We start from the raw sequence: 9,335 nt of genomic DNA on the forward strand, positions 1-9,335 counted from the left end.
AATGTGATTCAACTTTAGATCTGGCAGTAAGTTGCAAAAAAAAATTTGGTATATATTTATTTCCAATGTACTGAGAAAACTGTGTTCTCCCAGCCTCACTGCATCCCCTATGATTTTATAGTTTTGTAAAATGTGGAGACCCCTCTAATAATTTTTATACTCAATCGCTCTTTGGTTCTGATGTCATCATTTTTGCATACATTGTTACTTTGTAGTGTTTCTTAAGTCTTCTCCTTAGGTAGTTATTTCATTTCCCTTGAGTTTATGTCATGCCTTCCCAAATATATTTCAGGCTTTTTGATATCAGAGATAGAGTTCTGGTATGTCCCAAAGTCCATAGATCTAATTGCCCTTGAAGGCCAACGGTGTGTGTGTGCATGTGCATGTGCGTGTGTGAAAAATTCATCTAAAGGCCATTTCCCATTATCTAGAGGCCCTGGAACAAGGTGGGCCTACCAAGACACTCTCAGTTTGGTTAGACCAACAAGAATGGTGAGCTCAGTAAAACTGCATTTACTCAAGTCACGAAGGTTTGTAGCTCTGGACATGACCTTCAACTTACTGATTTATTTCCTACTTCTACTGTGTCATTTCTGACTTCATTTATCAGGCTGTGATACTAAGGAAAGTGGGATGGGGAAGGTGTGCCCAGACCCCCCAATATCCTTATCTGGGCCACTTCCCACATGTGCTGGTGTCTGGTGGTGGGTGGGTGAGACAGGTAAGGGAACAGAGACCACGTGTTATGCCTTTCTTATCTCCTCTCACCACCCTCATCTATTTCTATATCAACAGGGTCTCACTAAAGGCAGAGTTGAGGAATGGAACAGAAAGTGTGTACATGGATTCATGTATTCAGCCATCAGTTATTTACAGAGTCCTACTAAGTCCCAGACTGCAATGAAGAACAAAAAACAAAACAAGCAAGGCTCCTGCTCACAGGGGCCTTCCATCTAAGCAGGGAGCCGGGGACGTAATGGAAAGCAAACACTAAAGAAGCACATAATCAATGACCAAATGATAATGTTTACTAGTGCTACATGCTCCAACTAAAACAAAATAGAGCGATGTCACAGAGATAAGGGGCACTGGGGTGCGTGCTAATTTAGGCAGGGTGGTCGGGTAAGAGCTCGCTGAGAAACAGACACTTGAGCAGACAGCAGACTGACACGAAGGAGCAGCCCCTGAGGTGTGTGGAGCAGAGTATTCTCCACTAAGTAAAGCAAGGGCATGACTGAGTCTTGTGTTCAAAAACAGAGGAGGCCTGTGTGGTTGAGGCACGGTGAGCGATGGGCAGACTGGTACGAGAGGAGGTCAGAGAAGCAAGACGTGCCAAGGCAGGCCGGGCTGTGTGGCCTCGGGAGTAGTTTGGGATTTTATTCTAAGTGCCCTGGGGACCCAGTGGAGGGTATAGCACACATGTGATGTACTCAGACCTAACTTTTCAAAAGATCACTCTGGCTGCTGGTAGAGAATGGCTTGGGCTGGAGCAGGGACAAGTGTGGAAGCTGGGCCACGCTATCACAGTAGTCAAGCTGACTGGCATTAGAGTGACCGTTAGAAAGGAAGAAGAGTGGTTTCGGGGTAAGTTTTGCAGGTGGTGATGAGGAACTGGAAGACAGGGTGTAAATGGCAGAAAGAATCAAGGATGGCTTTAGAGGTTTAAGCTGAGCAACTGGGTGGAGAGTTATGCCAACTACTGAAATGGAGAAGCAGCAGATGGGGGAGAGGTTGGGGGGCAGGGGAGCAAGAGTCCTGTGTGCTTTGTCAGGTAGATGACTGTGACGCTCCTGAGTGAAAATTTCAGGTAGTCACTTGGGAGAGGCAGTTCAGAGACTAAAAGGCATGAATGGCTTCAGTGGTCAGCATTTTCATCTTTGGGACTGTCATCGTGGAGGGGACAGAAACAAATGACAAAGTTCCCTTCCTTGAGCATCCATCAGAGCCCGGGAGAGACAATCATGTCCATAGCTGGATGCGTTATAGGTGAGATCTCTGGCAACGGCTCTAACAGGCCCCAAGAAGCCACTTTGGGAACATTAAAAGAGAGTGACTAATTCTGACAACATGTTGCTTTTGATATCTTACTGCTAAGTGATTCTGCTCTTCCGGAAAGCTTTATCTTCCCACTTCATTCCCTGTGGCTCAGAGTCTGTAACTCTCCAGGCCCATCATTTTTTAAAGCTTCTAAGGGAAATCACCATGATTTTTCTATGGCTAATTCCTTAATGTTCTCAACATTTTATGGAGCTAAAGGTTGTCTGTGAAAGTGTTAGGTTGGACTTTCAGGTTTCATATTTTAGGGGCTTTCGAATGCTTTTCCTGGTCAAATGCTAGAGCACGGCCTTAACTCAATTTCAGCACTTTTTTTTTTTTTTTGCACATTTATACTATTCTGTATAAACCATAAGTGTCAAGGACCCAATGATCCTTGGAGGTTAAATTCTCAAAGCACCCTGCAGTTTCTAAAGTAACATTTTTATGTGTAATTTCTTTACTGAATGGGCGGTTTATAAGAATTCAGAAAAGTGAGCTGGTGGTGAAACCCATCAGCAAATAAAAGTTTATTCTAGTGCAAAAAAATTTTCAAATCCTTGTGCTTTTCTTAATGTTAAGGCTTTAATGTGCCTTAATGTATATTTAACTACAGCCATTACAGCCTCTCAAGTCAAAAATCTGTGAATGAACTAGTAAAAATTTACATTTTGAGTGGGTTGGGCTTTAGAAGAGCCCCAACAAGATAATGACCAACTAACATGCACATGCTCACACACACACACACACACACACACACACACGCACAGACATCCAAACTGTGAATGGTATTTCTTTGCATATAGTAGGTCCACAGGAACATGTCTCATAAATAAATATAGATTCCAATCAAAAATATCTTTTTAAGGAAACATGGTCTTTATCAGCAGAAAACCATTTATTTTAGACACTCAGCACCACTTCAAATCTCCCTGCCAGCTTCGATGTCCTGGGCTCTGCCTCCTTCTCAAGAATCACTTCCCCACAGAATGTCAGGCCTAGAAAGAACCTTAGAGATCTTGCAAGCTGACCACCATGTCCACTCATATGACACACTTGTTTTATACATACAACAAATCTGAGCCCCAAGAACCCTGGTGACTTGTGCATGGTCTCATCACTGGGACAAGAATTCTTCAATTCCTAGCCACAGACCACTGAAATAAATCCTCGATCCTTCCATCAGTCAATATTTTACTTTCCTGTGTGGAGCTGATCTACTGGTAGACAAAACAATTTTCTTAAAACAAATCTACCCTAAGATATAAATTCCCTCCCTCCAACCCTCACCAGAATGATTTTCTGAATTATTATTAATTATTACTAAAGCATTATTTACTATTGCAAATCCATCTCTCAGGGGTGACACCTAGTACTGGGACAGCTGGGGGCCAGGGGATCTTTGCCAGAGCCCTTTCGACCACAGACATCCCTTCACTGCCTATGCTGAAGACCACCGCTGTTGAAAGGAAAGCAAGGAGTACGCCCCAGCTCCCTCTGCTCTACCCTGCAGAAGGAAGGACTGGAATACAGGCTGCCTAGGATCCTATTCTTCAGCCCCCACCTCTTAGTAGTTGGTTGCTCAGGTCCTAGTTTCCTTGTCTAACTCCTGCTCCTCAGTGATGGTGACAACCCCTGCCTTAAAGGGAAGGCGCTGTACTTACCAGGGGCCGGCACTGTCTCCCATCCTCACCTGGCCCATCCCACAAAAATCTCAAGGATGTAGAGAATGCTGGCTGCCCCTGCCTAGGACCAGACCCAGGCATAACCAGGGGGTCCCCAGGACAGTTGACCACTTCACTCAGTTCACTTGTCCTCATATCTCTAGCTCATCTTTATCCCTGGGAAAAAGAGAATGATGGTGGTAATTCTGACAACCTTGTACCTCGCTAGAGGGGGTTCCCCTGATCCTCTTTCTCTCTTCTCTTGGGGAGAGTGGTGATGTGGCTCACCAGGTGAGCTTGGCCCTGAAGGCTGTGCTTCCTCCAAGTGAGTCCAAGCGAAATCCCATCCAGTGGAAGCCACCCTCTGCCCTAGCCTCAGCCGGTGGAAGATAGCGGGCTCTGCTTCTGGGGAGCTTGGGGGCAACATGTAATTATAAAAGGCAAACATGGCAGACGGTCACTTTAGCCTCCACTACAACAGGCCTGCTCTCTCCATTTATTCTCAGACTCTGGTAGCCAGCTTATAGAACAGAGGCATCTGCTCCCATTTAAAACAAAAAAAAAGTTAGAGCATATTAAATTCAGCTTTGAAAAAAAAAAAGAACTTTAAATTTGGAGAAAAGCCTTTGTTTAATCACATCAAGTCTCTGTCACAAGCTGAAAAATGCCAGGAAATTCCAAGCTAAAGGCAGATACTCCGTCTATAACTCATGCCATGGGGCTTATTTTTATTCCTTCACGTGCCTATAAACAGAAGACGAAGCATCAGAAAAACCTTGAGTTGTGTGTGTTTTATTTTTTGAGGCTTTTTTTTTTTTTTGGTCTCATCACTTCATGTCATAACCTTGGCATTACTCTGCTTTTTTTTTTTAATTTAATAAGAATAAGAGATTATACTGATCCTGTTCTCCTATTTCTTGTTAGTGCTGAACAAGCACTTTTGGCACACACAACTCAAATTACTGCCATGCTGCTCTGCGCCTCGGTATGTTTGGCTATGAACTCGAGTGTCTTGACCTGCCATCTATCTTTAAGGCCTGAGAAAGAAATTATTTTAGCATTCCTGCTCTTAACTCATATATATAAATCTGTGATCTATGACATGTCTGCAGCTCTGAAGTTAGCACCAAAGTTTGAAGAACAAAAAGAACAGAGTGGATGCCATGGGGGTGGGGGAGTGGGAAGAAAAAACAACAAAGACCCAAAGCAGAATGTGTTAAATCTCCTACTCTGTGCCCGGCCGTGGATTCTGGATCTTATAAATGGGAGGAAGAACATATGTAATGCCAAAAATATGTAACTCATTCTCTTTTCAACGTGGAAAGTGTTCGTTTTTCAATCTGAGTGCCCTGAATTTCTGTATGGCTTTCAGAGTTGTGTGGTACACCATATAAATGTGGCATCTGCCACAGACAGTGCAACTCACCTCTTCAAGGATTTGAAAGATCACTCCAAATGTCGGGGAATAAAGGAGAAACAATGAAACATTAACATCAAGCAGAACCTAGTGCCATAATCATCATTAGGATGGTTAGTCATCATAACGGAAGAATAGGGCAAGCCAAGGGACAGTGACAGAGTATGACTTCAGTGAAATAGAGAAGGCTCTAATAATAGGTTACACTTTACGATCAGCTCTTAATCAATGAGTGTTTATTGAGGACCAACTAACGATGCGCTTCACTTACTATACATGTAAACAATGGGACCTGCTCTCAATGAGCTTCCAATCTAGTTTCAATATGAACTAGGTTTAGGAAATAGGATACAGGGCATACCAGGAGTTAACAATCCCCATGTGAGGGCTGATCATGGGAACCATGCAACAATTCCTCAATGGATAAATCGATAACTCTGGAGTCGTACACACCTTGAATCTCACCTTAACCTAGTCTTTCAACACCATTTACTGAGTGCCCACTCTGCATCAGTGTCTGTGGTGGACACTGGTGGTGCAGCAGTGAGAGTGAGAGACACAATCCCCTCCCTCACAGAGTTTGTAGCAGAGTCTGTGACACATGTATTAGGAATCACACAAACGTAAAGCCCCACTTGTTATAAATGCTGAGGGAAAAGTACAAGGTGAAGAAGAGAGGGTGAGGGGACCCCAATTTAGACTGGGGAGTCAAACAAGACATCACTAACACAGAAGCCACAGAGAGTATCATCAGACCTGCTAGATGACCCTGGAGCAAAAGAGTAATCAGAAGCAACGAACAAGGCTTACAGCCCCTGCTCCCTCAAAAAAAGTGCATCACTTAGGATTGAAACGATCCATGAACCAACCTGCCTAAAGCTCAATTTTCTCATTAGTAGTGTTGAATATATTAATATCTATCACATATTTCTATGAAAAAATCAATAACAACTAACATCTTGACACAAACAGCAGAATATCCTAGGAAACTTACTGAAACCACACCAAAGGTCAGCCACATGCCTACTGAGAAGCAGCACTGACCTAACAGCAAAACATACATAAAATATTTACAGTACCCTAAGGAGGAAACAAATCTTAAAGGATAAAGGGAGGTCACAATGTCTGCAGGGAGAGAGAATTAATGGCAGGGCCCTTAGGTGTCTACACTTTATTTAAGTTCAGTAAAGTATTAGATTTATTGAGTCAGTACATTCAAAAGTTCATATAACTAAATATACAAACTGGCTTGTTTGTTTTGGATCATTCAATGTCTGAGAGTAAATTATTCATTCAAGCATTAAAAAATTAGAAATTTTTTTTTTGGCAGTTGACAAAATTGACTTTAGGAAATAAAAGAGATATTGACCAAGTTTGGACCGGCTTCCGTATTTTTTTTTTTTTTGAGCTGGCTCACATTTCAAATCTCCAGGAGCAGAAGAAAATTCAGTTATTCATTAATGTGTGCCTTTCACTCCATGGATTTATAGTGCATGTGAAAACAAATCCTGAGATTGGTTGCAACTCAAGTGTGAAAACAGCAAGAATTTACCTGCATATTATCTAACCCAATGATAACACTGACTCTAGGAGGAAAGAGAATCTTCTATAAGAATCAAAGCCAATGGAATTTTCCTCTATCATGAAATAACTTTTAATGACACTCCATTCCCTTTCAACATGTCACTTCTGTGCCTTTTTCTCCATAGCTTAAAATACTTTTTCTTTAACATTCTCTATTGAAATATGTATCTAGTGACTTCAGACATGAAAACAATTATAATTTTGGCCCATTCTTATCTCGATTCAATAGGAAAATAGCATTTTATCAACCACTCCATACCAAAAATAATAGCTCCCAAAAGGTGACATGCAGTCTAAGATCCATTAGAATTCAAATTTTTCTTAGAAGAGAAACAGAAGACTATTTGACTCCCCCTCCTAAAAAAAAAAAACATGGTTATTAACTTCCCTTTCATTCTGTTTTCTCATATATTGTTCAAACATCTCTCCTCAAAAGTACGTCTTTGCAATTCATTTTGTTCTACTTTTTTTGATGAGCTTGATAGAAAGTCAAAGAACCCAGTGTGAACTGCAGAAATCATGCATATGCCTTGCAAATCTTACAATAAGTTCCTAGAAAATATTTCCTGGTATCCGTCACTACCTATTCTTTCCAGCACTCTCAGGCTTTCCTTTAATGAGTATCGACTGGCAGTTAGTCCTCCACTGTAACTCCTAACATTGAGGGAGGAGAAAAGCCACAAAATCCCAGAATTGCCCCATCTTTCTTAATCCAAGTATAATCATTAGAGTTGTTTTCACCCTTGCACTATTGATAGCTTAACGGAAAATCACATCCTTTTTTTTAAATTGGAGTTTATATAAAGCATTTTTGCAGACTCCGGCACATAATAGGCACGTGAAATAACAGTTCCCTTTCCTTCACTCTTTTCCCATGTCTTGCTGCATCTTTGATACATTATGCTGGAAAACTGATTTAAATTGGGGTTTAATAAAATTATACATTATTTCTTGGTTAAAAATCTCCTATTACATTTCTTTGAATTTGACCTGTGGACTTGAATTAATCCTTCATTTCAGTTCTCTCTTATTCATCACATCTAAACCTAGTTTTCTCAATTTACCTTTTGCTCATTTGCCCCAGCATTCCCTTGCTTCCCTAGCTGCTATCGGAAGTTGTGTGCTGGGTGAGATTTCAAATCCAGTAACACATCCTCATCAATCAATAAATGCCTGCTCACTACGGTCTATTCTGTGCCAAGCACTCTGCTAGATTCTGCTGGGTGTAAAATCATACATCAGATATGCACTTTACCCTCAGGATCTGAAGTCAGCATGGACACAAAGCAATGGATAAACAATTTAGTCCTCAAACTGCACAAAGTAATGTGACGAGAATTCAGAGAAAAATGAGATAACTGCAGTTGGAATACACAGGTGTCATGGGCTCGGCCACATTTTGCTACATGAAGAGGAAGATGGTAATCAGCTTTGGGGACCAAATCACGTCCTGCTCAGTGAAATGCAAGGCAAGAGGGTCCCAATATGCACTGTATTTGTGTCACGCTTGAGAGGCTTGGGGAAGTCAGTTTCCAAATTTTAGGTAACCATGACTCTGCCTAGTTAGGTTTCCTTGAAACAGTAGCTGGTATAGCAGGAGCTGAGCAAGGGCACAGATACACTCTCGCCAACCTCCCTTTTCACCACGCTTTACAGCTTTTTCCAGAGCATTCCACACCTATCACCTTACTTGACTCTACAAAGTAGTTAGGAACCACAGGTTTCACTTTAAACATAAGAAAACAGAGTCAGTGTAAGAAACTTACCTGGCGTCTTCTCGTATTGAAACCGTCACACCTGTAACTTGCCGTCACTCACGCACTCTTCGTTTTTATAAAAAAAACTTGCGTGCCCTCCAAGCATCGCGTAGCCTGAACAATAAGGTGTTTGCCCAACTTGTTTTTTAGGAACTTGGAGTTGGCTGTGCCTAATTCGAGCTCCAACTGGTTAAGACTGGTCACCCCACTGACCCTCTATCTGGGCGTGCGTCCGCTTCCACACCTTGTTACCTCAGAGGGCCGCAAACTTCACCCTGAAAGTGCGCCAACGCCGTCGTTTTCTGAGCATGCGTACCACGAAGACGCCAGCAGCTTAGTTGCGTCTGCGCAGAATGACGGTTACGCACCTTTTTCTTGTTGCCAATTACCGTTGCCCATGCTCCAGCTTCATCTCATAACTATCCCAAGCCCCTAGCCTTCAGAGGTGGGTTTGAGACTTGTTCTGTCTCCTAGCTTGCTGCGTTGTGAGCAAACCCTTTCTTTGCTTTAAACCTCGGCACCTCAGCTTTTGGCTTGCTGTGAATTTTATCAAATGCTTTTTCTGCATCTATCAAAATAAGCACATGATTAGGCCATTTGAATTAATTATCTAGCCTTCACCTTTCTCCATATGGCTATTAATTAGAAAGCACTTTCTTAAGATATACAACACCTGTTTCTTGTATTTTTTTGTTTGCTTCAAATGCAAACATTTCAATTACCCGCATATCTGAAAATTCTAATTTTGTCCAAATAAAGAATCTTAAGCATGTTTCCTTCATTGTCCAAAAACTCAATAAAGCATCATAGGAATGTGGACAATCACTATTGCTTTTGCAATTGTTTATTCTTAACAATGCATATATATTACAACCATAA

General features: G+C 41.8%; 1 long non-coding RNA gene across 1 annotated transcript in view; it reads right to left on the bottom strand.

Moving 5' to 3' along the window:
* Positions 1-8,764, bottom strand: part of LOC116281549 (uncharacterized) — a 489,842-nt gene extending 481,078 nt beyond the window's left edge. Inside the window, exon 1 of the long non-coding RNA XR_012074938.1 lies at positions 8,466-8,764. This is a non-coding gene — a long non-coding RNA (uncharacterized lncRNA). The remainder of the gene's footprint in view (positions 1-8,465) is intronic.
* Between the last annotated feature and the right edge of the window lie 571 nt (positions 8,765-9,335).

The sequence above is a fragment of the Vicugna pacos genome, chromosome 8 (assembly GCF_048564905.1).
Source record: "Vicugna pacos chromosome 8, VicPac4, whole genome shotgun sequence".
Taxonomy (NCBI): domain Eukaryota; kingdom Metazoa; phylum Chordata; class Mammalia; order Artiodactyla; family Camelidae; genus Vicugna; species Vicugna pacos.